Source organism: Sarcophilus harrisii, chromosome 2, assembly GCF_902635505.1.
Source record: "Sarcophilus harrisii chromosome 2, mSarHar1.11, whole genome shotgun sequence".
Classification (NCBI taxonomy): domain Eukaryota; kingdom Metazoa; phylum Chordata; class Mammalia; order Dasyuromorphia; family Dasyuridae; genus Sarcophilus; species Sarcophilus harrisii.
In genome coordinates, this window is record NC_045427.1 from 559,160,120 (window position 1) to 559,175,395 (window position 15,276).

At 34.2% G+C, this 15,276-nt stretch overlaps 1 protein-coding gene across 4 annotated transcripts in view; it reads right to left on the bottom strand.

Annotated features, from left to right (window-relative positions):
• Positions 1-15,276, bottom strand: part of NT5C2 (5'-nucleotidase, cytosolic II) — a 111,699-nt gene that overhangs the window by 41,062 nt on the left and 55,361 nt on the right. The gene's annotated exons all lie outside the window — the stretch shown is intronic.

Genomic DNA, 15,276 nt, shown 5'->3' on the forward strand with positions numbered 1-15,276 from the left:
TGACCCACAATTAGTCTCTTTTTGAAAACCTCTAACGACAAGGAACTCACTAACTTCCCAAGTAGCCCATTCCACTTTGGGACAATTCTTAATTGTCAAAGTTCCTTCTGGAAATTAATAGGGATTATGTTCTAATATATTGATGGTAACTCCCTTTTTGTGGTAATAAAAAACTAGATGCTGAAGGAATAGATATCAATATCAAGGGAATGGCTAAACAAGTTGTGGTATAGGGCTGTGATAGAATACTACTTTGCTTTAAGAAAGGATAAGCAGGTTGATTTTAGAAAAACAAAGACTTGCATGAAATAATGAAGAGTGAAATGAGTTTAGAATCAAAAAAATGCTATATACAATAACAGCAATATTATTCAATGAATGATTGTGAATGACAGTTATTCTGCATAGTATAAACACTCAAATCAATTACAAAAGACAAATTGAAGAAAGATGCTCTATTCACCTCCAGAGAAAGAACCAATAGACATATGAACATAATGTATGCATAGCAATATATATAAATGTGAAAAAATATATATGTATTTGTGTCAAGTAGTGAAAGAAGGGAGGGAGTGAGAAGGAAGGGAGGGAGACAGTTCAGAACTTAAAAATGTAACCCCTCAAAATTTAATTTAATTTTTAAAAGAAAAAGAAAAGTATAATGGAAATTAACCATACATCAGAAAACTTATCATAATCTTTGACCTAATAATTCCATTGTTGGAAATACCCTCGCTTACCCCAAACAACTGAATTACAGAAATAATTTTTTAAAAGATTTTATCCAAAAATTTACTTAGCAGCATTATATGTAATAGGAAAAGATTTGAAGCAACTTAAATTTCCAAAAACAAGGGAATAATTAAATATTTAAATTGTGATTCATTAGTCTAAGGGAACAATGTAAAAATATTAAAACTAACATAAATGAGGAATACAAAGTAATTAGGAAAGACCATTATGAAATGCAAAATTTAAAAGACACATCTCAAAAGATAGGATACATGCAAACTAGTAATAGCAGATAAGAGGAAAACTGAGTAAGAATGAATGGGCAAAGAATCTGATAGAGATTTATGGGGAAATGAAGGAAAATTCATAATGTTTTATGCACAGGAGTTATTAAGCAAGGTTTTTTGGTTGACCTGATATTCACTATTGTTTTAATAAATATTTTTTTTTAAAATAATATGTATATGAAGTTGTTACTTTTGCTGAGTTGAATGAAATCTATTTCCCTACAACTTCCAGTCATTGATGCCTTTTGGAGTCAAGCAGATAGTCCAATCCCTCTTTCACAATCCTTCAGATATTTGAACATAGTAACAATATTTTTCCTCAAAACTTCAGTAATCGTTTACCTAAAATTTATGAAACGCATCCCAAGGACACAAAAGATAGGAAGAAGATTCCACACAAACAAAAATATATGTAATTGTGCTCTTTGCAAGAAAGGAGAATTGTTAAGGGGAGTAGATTCTCTGGTCCAGGAGTCTCTTGATAGAATATTACACCATGCCATCAAGAAACCTGGGATAGGCAGCACACATGGGGAAACTAATCTTGTAGAACATTTTCATTTCTGTGACTAAGAAAGATTTCAGAAACTCTGATGGCAAACACCCCTGTCTCTCAGTATAGAGGGGCACCAGTGGGCACAGAGTTAAGAGAATATTCTCAAAGGGACTGAAGAGCTGACTTGTTTTGCTTGACTTTACTTGTTAGAGCTGATTTGGGAAGGGAAAAAGAATAGTAACAATAAGCACATGTTAAAAAAAAAGTATCGGCAAACCATTTATAGAGAAAAAGCGAAACATGGAAAAGACAAATTTACATGGATATTTATTAGTTTCATATAAATAATAAAAAGTTTCTTGACTTGTTACAAACAACTACCCTCAGTATTGACTTATTCAGGTGCTTTTAATGCCAATGAATCTGATCAGGATTTAAGATGCTGACAGACAACTGCTCAAAGTGTCCAAGTTTTCTGTCTAAGTAAGCACACCATGCAAAAAATGTTCATTTAAATGTCAAGTTTGTTGAGACAGTTCCAAGTCTAATAAAACATGGTCAGAGTGTGTACCAGGCACGAGAAGCTAATGAACAAGTGCCAGACTATTAGTGATGCCAGCAAGAGAACCCTGAGACTTGTTGCCAATCATAGCTTTCTAAATAATAATAATACTTGTTTATTAGCTACTTTCTTTCTCTATTTCCCCAACACAGATCTGATCTAGTTTCTTAGGTATATTTATAAAAACTACTAGTAGTTGAACCATCAGTAGATATAAGTTTAAAAAAAAAAAAAGAAAGAAAGAAAAGAAAAGAAAAGAAAAGAAAAATTCTATTTTAAATTTTATTCCTTTTGGCCCAAAAGAAAAACATTGTATTTTTTGCATATTTCTTCCAAGGACTTGAAAAACTTTTTAAAAATTATATTTTCATGTAATAATAATAAAAGGAAAAGTTATTCATATAACGCTATTCAACTTTTAGTTTCCAAAATGCTAAATATTTTATATAACACATTTTCTTCCCCCCAATTTTGAAAAAAATAGAAGACTATAAGTATAATATATATTACAAGCTTGTGTTGATGTATTGGTACATTGTACTGAATTGCATTTTTGTCTTTTTTTTTTTTATTCTTTGATATAGTTCTCTGGGTAGAGAAGGGAAAATGTAATGGGCTGAAGCTCGAGTTGATGCACTGAGGTCCCAAGCATGTGAGGCTAAATAGTAATTAGACCATACTCTATTAATATATATGCTTGGAGAAAGAATGATCCCACCTAAGGAGCAGGTAATTGACTCTCCATCAACTCCACCCTCCCTGATAGAGGGAAGAGGGGTAGTGGGGAGGGGGGAGAGAGAGAGAGAGAGAGAGAGAGAGAGAGAGAGAGAGAGAGAAGGGAACAGACAGTGACAGCACCAGCACCTCCCCCCCAGCATCCAGCCGCTCCTATGACTAGATTGCAAAAGGGACTTCCAGAAAGACTCGTCAATGCTTTCAGTGTGGTAAAGTAGGGCATCTGAAAGCTCAATGTTGGTATAGAGGCAGAGTGAGAAAACAGAGTGGGAGAACAAGACCCAATACGTCCAAAATGCAACAGAGGCTTCCACTGAGCTTCAGAATGTAGACAGGTTCAGAAAAACGGGATGAGGGGCCCAGCCCCAGGGCCCCAGGCAAAAAACACTTGAGGCATGATGGCAGCCAATGGTGCACCCAGAGAGTGCCTAGAAGTCCAATACCCAGACATGACCAATCAGCCAGGAAGCCATATGATGGGAGAAAGGGATTACAATTAGGGAGAATAGAGCTGTATGCAGCTGAGACAACTGAGACACCCCCTGGAGAGGTGAAGTCTGTTCTTCTTCAGCCTCTGGATCCCTTGTCTCCAGGCACAGTAAGGCTTGATCATTTCACCTCCTTTTTGTACTTATAAAACAGTGTCCATCCACACACTGATGTGGGAAACTGGGGAATGTGTAGATAATATCCCAGTCACCAATACAGGCAGACAATGTGTGAATTATCACCCAGGAAAAGTAGCAGCATCAGGTTTACTCATACAGAATACTAATAAGCAACTTAGTGATAGTCACCCAGATTCTGATTCCAGATCACAAAATCCAGCAATATACTGGACAGCAGCTGTAACAACTGACCGACCTATGCTCACGATCTATATAAATGGCCTACCATTAGAAGGATTGGTAGACACAGGTGCAGATCGTACAGTCATCAGAGGTGCCAATTGGCCCAGTCACTGGCCAAAGATTAAAGCAGACACCTACATGTCTGGCGTAAGAGGATCAATAGCAGCTGAAGTTAGTGCTGCCTCTATGAGATGGACTTTTGAAGGCAAAACAGGAGTTTTTACTCCTTTTATAGTTGAAAAAATCCCCCTCAATCTGTGGGGAAGAGACGTTTTACAGCAATTAGGGTTAAAAATGAGTACTTCAGTTTTTTAAGCAGGGCTGCTGTTGAAGGCTTGCCAACACTTTCTCCTGTTCCTATCCAATGGAAAACTGATACACCAGTGTGGATAGAATAGTGGCCCTTAGGTAGCGATAAAATTCAGGCCTTATTAGATATAGTATAGGAGCAGCTTGACCAAGGACACTTACACCCTTCTCTAAGTCCTTGGGATTCCCCATATTTGTTGTAAAAAAGAAATCTGGAAAACAGAGGATGTTAACAGATTTAAGAAAGGTGAATGAACAGATGGAAACTATGGGAACTCTTCAGCCTGGACTTCCATGTCTTACTCATTTGCCTAGAGAATGGCCTCTTTGGGTCATAGATATTAAGGATTGTTTTCTATTCTATCCCTCTGGATAAGGAGGATATGAAAAGATTTGCCTTTTCAGTGCCCAGTGTTAACTTAGCTGAGCCTTATAAAAGATATGAATGGACAGTTTTGCCACAGGGAATGAAAAACAGCCCCACAATGGGTGCCAAATGTGATAACTGCGTATTTTAAAATCAGTCGAAGTCAGGAATTCAGGTTAAGGGAAAATCTTCAATCTTTATTCTTAGTAGAGGTGAAGAAGGATCAGAGGTGAAGGGTGATCAGAGGTGAAGGGGGGATCATGCAGTATGTGCAGCTGCAATAGGAAGCCAGCTAGCAGTCTCTCCCTGCCTCTCTTCCTGCCCCTCTGCCTCCACCCACCAAAATCTTCATTTCCTATACAACACATCAGGACTTGCACAAAGAGTGGGCAGGGCCATTCTTTCTCCAAGTATATATATTAATAGAGTATGGTCCAATTACTATTTAGCCTCATGTGCTTGGGACCTCAGTGCATCAACTTAAGCTTCAGCCAATTACAGGAAAAGATATAAACAAACACATTTTTAAAAGACAAAAAATGTTACAAGATAAAATTTTTTTTAAAGCAGACAATGCTCATCATCCTCAACTTTAAAAAAGAAGTAGCTTGACCTCTGGATACAGTAATATAGAAATTTCAAAGACAAAAGGAAAAATTGCAGACGCAAGCACGTGCGCACGCACACACACACATCCCTATAATTTAGAAGAGAAAGGAAAGCTGGTGCCCCTCAGTAGAGAAATAACTAAAGAAACTGTGGAATATGCATGTAATAAAATATTCTGCCACCACTAAAAATTATAAGTATGAAGAATTTGGAGAAACTTAACAAGACCTGTATGAATTAAGACAGAACAAAGTGAGAAGATCTAGGACAATTTACATAATAACCACAAGGACTCTGCTGAATCATGATTTGAGCACGCCTACCATCTCTATGCAGAAAGGTGAGGAATGGACTCTCTCTGTGTAAACAAGGCCAATGTGTTTTGTTTTGCTTGACTGTTCTTATTAATACAAAAAAGAATTCTCTCAGGATTAGATTTGTCATTGGAAAATGACAGTAATATAAAAAAAAATTAAGAAAAGAACATTCTTTTATATTGGAGAAAGAATGATCCCACCTAAGGAGCTAAATATAATATAAATAAAATATAAATATAAATATAAAATATAAAAGAATAAAGGACTTAGATAGTCTCTAAGGTCTTTTACTAAATTCCTTATATTTGTAGGTTCTCAACTTAAAAAAAAAAATCAAGAATTTGGAGCCTATGTTCTTTCCTCTTCTTAGGCTTTAGAGGATTTGGTGTAAACACCATCAAAAGTATCTATTTATTCCTATAGAGAATATTTATTTCTATTGGAAATTGCTTGCTTGCTATATGCTCAAAAGGCTCAGAACAGAGAAGAATGAGAAAATCTAAAAATGATTGAGATTTCAAAGAAAACTGGAATCTTGATTCTTCTGTCCCTGATTATCTTAAGATTCACAAAAGGAACTGAATATAGGTTTATATACTTCATGAAAAAAAATAGCATATAATTTTACCAAAAACTCTATTATAAATAAAGCAATTTCATGCTCCACATCTATAAAAGAGTGCATGGAAATGAAAACAGCATGCTTTAAAAGTGTTGCATAGATCACACAGTCAGTGTATTCTCTTCTATACTCACTGTCTTTACTAGAGTTGTACATATCTCAAAATGGAAGTAAGATTTCTGAAAATTTAAAATTCCAACCTTAGAATATTTTTTTCACTCCAGGCAATTTTATATTTATTAAGGTCATCAAAAATACAAAGATCTAAATATTTATTTCAACTGAAACAGACTTGTATTTTTCTCCATATTTTTCATATGCTCCATTTGATGCAAAGTTCAGGATACTATTTCTTCATTCTCCTTAATATAAGTAGCAAGAAAGAGACAGTGAAGATTAGAGGTGCCATTAAGATTGGGTCTAATGATATAAGATTCCTTCAAAAGAGAAAAAAAGCATTATGGTGCCAATACTTCTTATATCAAAACTAGTTCTCACTTTCTCAACAGCTGTTGGCTAACATCCTCCTTCTTAAGAAACCACGTTTTACAGATTAGCAGTTTGTCAGGTTATGATTTGTGTTGATATATTGGTGATACAAGAACTTTGACTGTTACTCATTTAATCAGAAGACATTTTCCCATTTGAAACTTTAATAATGGATTTTTGATCACAACTTTATAAAATTAAGCAGCAAAACTGGTTTTTAACCCAGGGATCCCATTACTGATAATTAACCCTAAGAAAAGCAACAATGGAAAGTTCCATCACATAATATACCAAAATATTCATAGCCATATTTTATAGTGGCAAAAACATGGGAAAAACTAAGTACCCATCAACTGGTGAAGGGCTGAAGAAATGATGAGATATGAATGCAATGATACTATATCACAAGGAAAAATAAATACGGCAAACTTGAAGAAACTTAGAAATCTCTATATCTAGCTTCCTCCACCTTCCCTCCACTGCCAAAAAAATCTCTTTTATATATATTTATGTATGTATGTATGTATGTATGTATGTATATGTATATGTATGTATTATATATAATTTGAAATGTGTCCTACTTCTTAAGTAAGGCAGCAAGTTATATATAACAAGAAAATCATTTATATGCCATATACCCTTCATTCTCCACTAATAAAATGGAGACTCAGAAAAGGGCTATTTCATTTTGTCTATATCTCTAGCACAATGTGTTACATACAATAGGTACTTTAATGTCTATCAGATTGTTCAGCAATATTACTAGACATCACAAAATATTGTTTGTTCAGAAAGAAGTAGTATTTATTAAAATTACAGAAGAAATAATGGAAAAGTTCTTAATATAAGTAAGCACAATAATTTCTCCTTTCCCAAATTAAAAAAAATATAAAAACTTTCCTAATCATATCAATATACTCATCTAATAGCCAAATTATTTTGAAATAAATTTTAATAACAGAAGTTCAGATGTGTTCAGTCTTCAGTAATTCCGTTCCTCATTTATAGGAGAGTTAAAAATTTTAAATGATTAATTATTAATCTCTAAAAATATATGTCTTCACCTTATCATTTACCCTGGAAATCAGGCTGTGTTAACAATAAAAAAGCAATACTAACATCAATTATAACAAAATCACTTAATAACATTCAACAGTCATCTAGTACAATATTAGCATTCTATTCATTACAACCTGCACAACAAGTCGTAGTAATACTTCCAATAATCTAATAAAGCAATCAGTTTCACTCTTGGATAGTGCTTATGAGAAGACATCTTTCCTAACCTCAAAGCTAAATCTGCCCTTGCCCACTTCTACCCTCCACTTACGGTTCTGCCTCTAGGACCAAACAAGCAGAACCAGTGTAACAATGCCTTTTGGATATGCCAAATGCTACAAACTTTCTCATGCCTCTTCAGTCTCCTAATTCATTCATTTATTCATTTAACAAGAATTTGTTCAATGCTTATTATGTGGCAGGCACTGGGTTAAGTACTGGCTAATAATCTCCCAATTTTTTTCAACTCATCTTCACACAATATGGACTCAAGGCCTTTCACCATCCTGGTTGCCCACTGTTGGAATCCTTACGAAGTGTTAACTCATTAGAGTTGATAGAGACAATGATTATCTAATTTAGCATGGTTCAGTATGATTGATCTGATCTTACAAGGAAATGTTATGGGCCAGAACTTGAAACAAGGTACTAAGTGGAACTGATAGAAACAATGCTTGTGTTCACACCTTTAAAGAGCTCATATGAGCAAGAAGCTCTTAGGGCCAAAGGGCACTCTGGGACAGATACAGAAGCACTCGGGGACAGACACAGAGCACTCTGGGAGGAAGCCCACAAGCCCACTCTTGGAGGTGCCAACTTTCACCTTGGTGCTGGTTGGAGACATTCAGAGTTGAACTAGAGGCAAAAGACTAGCAATGAAAGCTCTCAGAACCAAGGAAAGCTGAGACCTCTAAGAAAGCTACCCGGGCCCAAGGAAGGAGAAAATAGACATTTGCATTTTATCAGCTGGCTGCATTTGGGGTGATTATTGATTTGAACTGAAATGAAGGCTGCCTCCAGGAAACCTCCCCAAGAAACCTGCTCCCAGAGAGAACCATTATATTTTAAAGAAGAGAACACCACAGCCTACCCCCATTGTTTATCAATGTTCTTTCTAAACTGTGAAGGCCAGAACTGAATGCAACATTCTAGATGCTGAATGACCTGGGCAACTACATCAAGATCATTACTTCTTTATAGCCTGGAAGCTGTGCTTTCTTAATGAAACTTAAAAGCTGAATTATCCTATATCATACTGAGTTTTTAGGTATTAAAATACCCAGAAAAACTGTCTGAAAACCATGCCTCTATAATTTTATGCTTGAAGGTGTTTAAAAAACAACAACAACAAAAACAAATATGTATAAAATTTTTATAGCAGCTCTTTTTGTGGTGACAAAGAATTGGAAATTGAGGGGATGTCCAGAAATTAGGGAATGATTGAATAAATTGTGGTATATGAACGTAATAGAATACTATTGTGTTATAAGAAATGATGAACAATCAGATTTCAGAAAAAACTGGAAAGATTTATATGAACTGATACTCAATGAAATGAGTAGAACCAAGAGAACACTGTATATATTAACAGCCACACCCTGTGATGATCAACTTTAATAGACTTGGCTCTCTTAATCATAAAATGATCTAAGAATTAATTCCAAAAGACTCATATTGGAAAATGCTATCCACATCCATGGAGTCTGAACGTAGACAGAAGCATACTATTTTCAGTTTTGTTTTCTTTCTTATGGTTTTTTTCCCTTTTGTTCTAATAATCCAACTAATGTGGGAATAGGTTTAATAGCATTAATTATTAATATAATATGACAATATTAAATAATTAGTTAATTAATAATATATTGATATTATTACTGTACATGTATAACCTCTATCAGATTGCTTGCCATCTTGGGGAATACAGTGGGGAGAAAGGGAGGAAGAAAAAAAAATTGGAACTCAAAATCTTATAAAAGTGCATGTTGAGAACTTAAAAAAAAATTAATTACATCTCAAAAAACAACAAACATATGTTTAAGACTTTAAACATGTCCCTATTAAATGTTATCTTCTGAAACTCAGTCCAAGATTGTTCTAGTTTGTCAAGATCTTCTTGGATTCTATCATTCCTCTGTGTTATCTAATCCTCCTAACTTGAAGTCATCCGTAAATGTGGTATATCATCTATATCTTTATTCAAGTGACTACTAAAATGTAAAAAAAAAAAAAAAAAAAAAAGTCCAGGTCAAAGATTTCTGGCAACTAGCTGGTTCAATGGATAGAATGTTCGGGCCTGGAGTCAGGAAGACCCAAATTTAAACTGGGCTTCAGATATTTACTAGCTGTGTCCCTGGACAAGTCACTAACCCTGTTTGCCTCAGTTTCCTCATTTGTGAGATGAGCTGGAAAAGGAAATGGCAAATCACTTAAGTATATTTGTCAAGAAAACCACACACAGTACCATGGGAAGAACTGGACACCACTGAACAGCACCACAGATCTCAGTGCCAAGTTTTGTAAAAATGAATCATTAACAATTGCTCCAAGTTCAACCATTTGGTTCAGAACCGAACTGTGGCTCTGTGATTAAGCCACATCTCGCCAACTTTTCCCTAAGAATAATATGAAACACTTAATTGAATCTGTTGCTAAAAGATATAAGTTTATCCTCTATCCACATCATTCCTCTAATGTATCAGTTTGGTTAACCTATCAAAAAAGGAAATAAACTTAGTCCGGCACGACTCTTTGATGAAGCTATGAAGTCATATTCAATAAAGAATACTGCCTCAAAGTGACAAACATGAATACATGTGTGTGTACAAACTGTACACATTATGCATATATATGTTTGTAAATATAAATAATACTATAATTTCAGATATTATAAAAACCAGGAAAACATCAAGGCCATAAGGGACAAATTGTTTTTTAAAAAGAAGAGCATGTGTGGTACATATAAATCAAACGATTTTTTTTTTTTTTGGCATCTTGAATTACTGAAATATAAGAAATTCTAACTTTAATAAATTTTTATTATTTATATAACATATTTAACCATAGCCTAAGTACCATAATTTAGTAACATTCAAACTGAACAAAAGAATGACTATACTATAAGATACTGTTCCTCTACCAAATACTCTGCCAAATTTCTCTTGCTAAAGCAAGAAGCATTGCTAGAATTTGCCTTCAATCACCAAGGCATCTCTGGTCTCAACTTATTTGGTAGCTATGACCTTTGATATCCTATACTTTTCTCTCTCCTGACTCCAGAAATTTGCTATTACTTGTATAGTATAAATTATATCCCCCTACAAGTTGGAGACAATACTGCAGGAACCGTTTGGCTTTAAGTAGTATTTTCTCAATGACTAATATTCCCTAAATAACCAGAATAATCTACTACATGATAAAACCAAATATCCAAGCTTCTGGAACAAAAACTCATTCTCTGAAAAAACTGTTGGGAAAACTGGACAAAATTATGGCAGAAACTAGGTATAAACCAACATGTCACACCATATACCAAGATAAGATAAAAATGGATACATGATTTACACATAAAGAGTGATACCACAAACAAAGAAAATATGAAATAGTTTATCTGTCAGATTTATGAAGAAGGGAAGAATTTAGGACCCAAGAAGATAGAGACAAAATTACAAAATATAAACTAAATCATTTTGATTGTATAAAATTTAAAAGTTTTTACACAAATAAAAACCAATATAATCAAAACTATAAGAAAAGCAGAAAACTAGGGAAACAATTTTGCAATTAGTATCTCTGATAAAGGCCTCATTTCTCATGTATATTGAAAGCTGAATCAAATTTAGAAAAAGTCATTCACCAATTGAGAAATGGTCAAAGGCTATGATCAGGCAATTTTCAGAGGAAGAAATCAAAGCTATCTATAGTCATGTGAAAAAATACTCTGATTAGAGAAATGCAAATTAAAACAGTCCTGAGGCACTACCTCACACCTATCAGATTGGCTAATAAGATAAAAAAAGAAAATGCTGGACATTGAAGGGGATATGGAAAAACTGGGACACTATTGAGCTGCTCATAGAGCTCAGAGAGTAATTTGAAACTATGCCCAAATAGCTTTAAAATTGTGCATACTCTTTGATTCAGCAATACCACTGCTAGGTCTATATCCCCGAGACATCCAAAAAAAGGGGAAAGGACCTATTTGTACAAAAATATTGATAGCAGTTCTTTTTTGTGATGGCTAAGAATTAGAAATCAAAGGTATGCTTATCAATTATGAAACAGCTAAACAAGATGTGATATATGACTATTACTATGCTATAAGACAAAAATAGGGCGATTTCAGAAAAAGTGGAAAGACTTACATAAACTGATGAATAGTGACGTGATAATACCAGGAGAACATTGTACATAGGAACAGTAATATTATTTAAAGAAGAACTGTGAATGATATGGCTATTCTCAGCAATACAATGATCCAAGACAATCAATCCCAAGGGACTAATGATAAAGGCAAACTAAATTAAGCACCTTCAGAGAAAGAGCTGATATTGTTTGAATATTGACTGAAGTATGCTATTTTTTCATTCTTTTATTGGAATCTTTTTGTACAAAATGATTAGTATGGCAATGTTTTACATAATTGCACATGTATAACCTATATCTGACTGCTTACTATCTTGGGAGGGGAGGAAGAATGGAAATTTTAATGGAATTAAATGGAAATTCTCGAAATTTTAAATTAAAATGTTTTAGGAGTAGTTAGATAACGCAGTGGCTAGAGTGCTTGCTGGCCCTGAAGTCAGGAGGACTGGACCTCAAATCTGGCCTCAGACATTTAACACTTCCTAGCTGAGTGACTCTGGGAAAGTCACTTAACCCCAATTATCCCACAAAATAAAACAAAATGCTTTTAAAATAATTAATATTCCTTTTGGATTATTTCTCTCTCCATCCTTCTGCTCCTCAATATTTAAAAGCTCTGGTAAAATGAAATAACTTCTAATATATACCAGCTGACTCATCAGCTAGCCAATAAACACTTCCGCTAGCACTGTAACAAAAACATTTATTCATAACAGAATTGAACAATAAAGTAAAAGAAATAAAATTAGATTCAATTCAACAAGTATTTACTAAGTGTCAACTATATGTCAGGCATTATTTCCTTCTCTCCAATTCCTTCAAAAACCTGTGTGACTTTAATATGGGAAGTCCTGGCATGGCAGAGAATAGGAGTGCAACTTTCTGTGAAGGCCATGAACAGGCTGTAAAGGTGTGTTCCTCAGATATTCATCACATAACTAGAATATAGCTATAACTTGAAGAATTATTATTTGGCACAAGTCACTCTAAAATCCTAACACTCAAAAATTGCCTTTAAAAGATGCTTTCCCCCAAATGCAGGATCCATGTTGGGGTTTGCCACCTCCTCCTTTTCTATCATGAATTCTAAGATGGATTGGTCAGTCACTCCCCATTTAGGTCTCCAGCATTTCTACCATAAATAATTCCTTCTTTTTGTGGGAATCAGATCCAAGACAGAAGTGTGCCCCTTGTTTCTCAACCTTTCAAGTGATTAAATTATCAATAGAGCAAACCCAGAAATAATAGCTGCTCTGCTTTTAGCAGATGCCAAGATAACTGAAGCAACCCCCTCTCCCCTTCATAATTATAACATGTTTCTGTGCCAGACTTGTGATTTATTTCTTTTTTCTGTACTGGTTGTCTAGAACATCTCAACAAAAATGTCACTTTCCTTTCCTTTCCTACACATCTTTATTCCAGTGTTCTCCAACTCTTTTCTCTCTCTCAATCCTGGATTTTCTCATATGAGGAAATATCTTGATAAATAATGCTACACATAATCCCTATAATCTTTATGCATCTGGTGCTTTTAAAATAAGATACACCTGTGGCCGGCCATATGCCAATCAGGAATACTAGCCCACCAGGTCTTAGTGATGTCTATCAGTTCAAATTTGCTTCTTTTCATTAAGATCCCTAGGGCATCATGCTTGTTATCCATATTTACTGCATTGGTGAATAAACATCTGAAGTCATAAGGTTAGTTTTTAGTTTCTTAGGAATTTCTGATCATTTCTATTGATACGCTTCTTTCTAAATTGTAGCTACATTCAATGTTATCTAACATGAATGCAAGAAAGCAGTTTTTACATTTCTGTTATTTTTTTTCAGTGTAAAGTCCTTTTGATTAAATATACAAGAGAAATGAAAATATAGTCCTACCAGCCTTCTTAGATATACTTCACCCCTGGCCAGGACAGTTATTCCTATATTTTCAGATGTGGTCCAGAGATTTAAATCTCTTTCTCAAACACCATTAAAACAACAACAATAACAACTACTAGCTGTTTAATGTCAAATCTGAATTTTCCCTACTCATCTCTTGTATTTCATCATTAGAAGTGATGAAAATACCAGCTGTTTCTAAGATTTCTAATTTCTTATCTTCAACTTCCTAATCCTTAGCAATAATATATTTCTTCTAAAAAGAAGATTTATAATCATATAAATTATCAGAAATAGGTAATGATTATCAGGTTTGATAAATCTTGAGGCTCCTTTCTACATTCCATTATCCTGGATAAATATCAGAACTCTCTTGTTATCAGGTAGACAAATATGTCTCACTAACCCTCAACAGGGTCATCAAGCACCTCTATTTGTCTTCCTCTTCTGGATAATCTCTTGTACAACAGCACCAGTAGATCCACAACCACACTCCTTAAAAGACAAGTACTTAACTTCCTCCTCAAAAAATCCAGACTACCCTAGTACCCTAGTGTATCATTCCAAACATTTAGTAGGTTCTTCCTTTTCCAATTCTATTATACATCATATTTTTCCACATATGCCTACCTTATTTCTTCTTCTTCTTTTTTTTTTTTTGGCTGAGACAATTAGTGTTAAGTAACTTGCCCAGGGTCACACAACCAGGAAGTGTTAAGTGTCTGAGGTCACATTTGTACTCAGCTCCTCCTGACTTCAGGGCTAATGCTCTATCCACTGTGCACCTAGCTGCCCCAATTTTTTTTTAACACAGTTTAGGATTCCCCTCTCCCTCTTTAGATCCTTTTTCTTCATTTTTTTAAACAGTGAAACTGTGTATATCTGTGTGTATTTAAGGTATATTTTATTTTCCCTAATAGAACAGAAGTTCTCTAAAGAACAGAGAAGTGGGTTTTTTTTAAAGCATTTTTACTTTCTCTTACAGAAGAGAAATCAATGTGAATTAGATGTCAATTAACTAGACAGAGTAGAAAGAAAAACATAATAATAAATGGATCAAAATTCTCTCTGTTCTTCATCTTTCTTTCTGAAAATAAGATCTTCAAAATGCATATCATCCTTTTAAAAAATTGTATTTTTTTTCCAATGACATGTAATGACAATTTCTTAACATTCATTTAAAAAAATTTTTGAGCTCTAAATTTTTCTCCCTCTCTTCCCTTCTTCTCTCCCTAAAATGGCAAGACATTCAATATAGGTTAGATATGTGCAATCACATAAAATATATTTCCATATTAGTCATGTTATGAAAGGAAACAAATCAAAAGAAAAAACACACAAAAAAGTTAAAATAACATATTTCAATCTGCACAGAATACATTATCATTCTTGATTCTCATCCCAAAGCTTTGATTTCTTCATATGTAAAATGGGAACAATAATTTTTTTTAATCAAGTCTATAATTTAACCAGTACAGGAAACTCTCATTGAGGAACTTCCTCTAACAATCATGATTATACCTGCTTTGCAACTTACAAAGTGTGCTAGGGCAACTGAGAGTTAAATGACTCACCAGCATGCAACCAAGGTA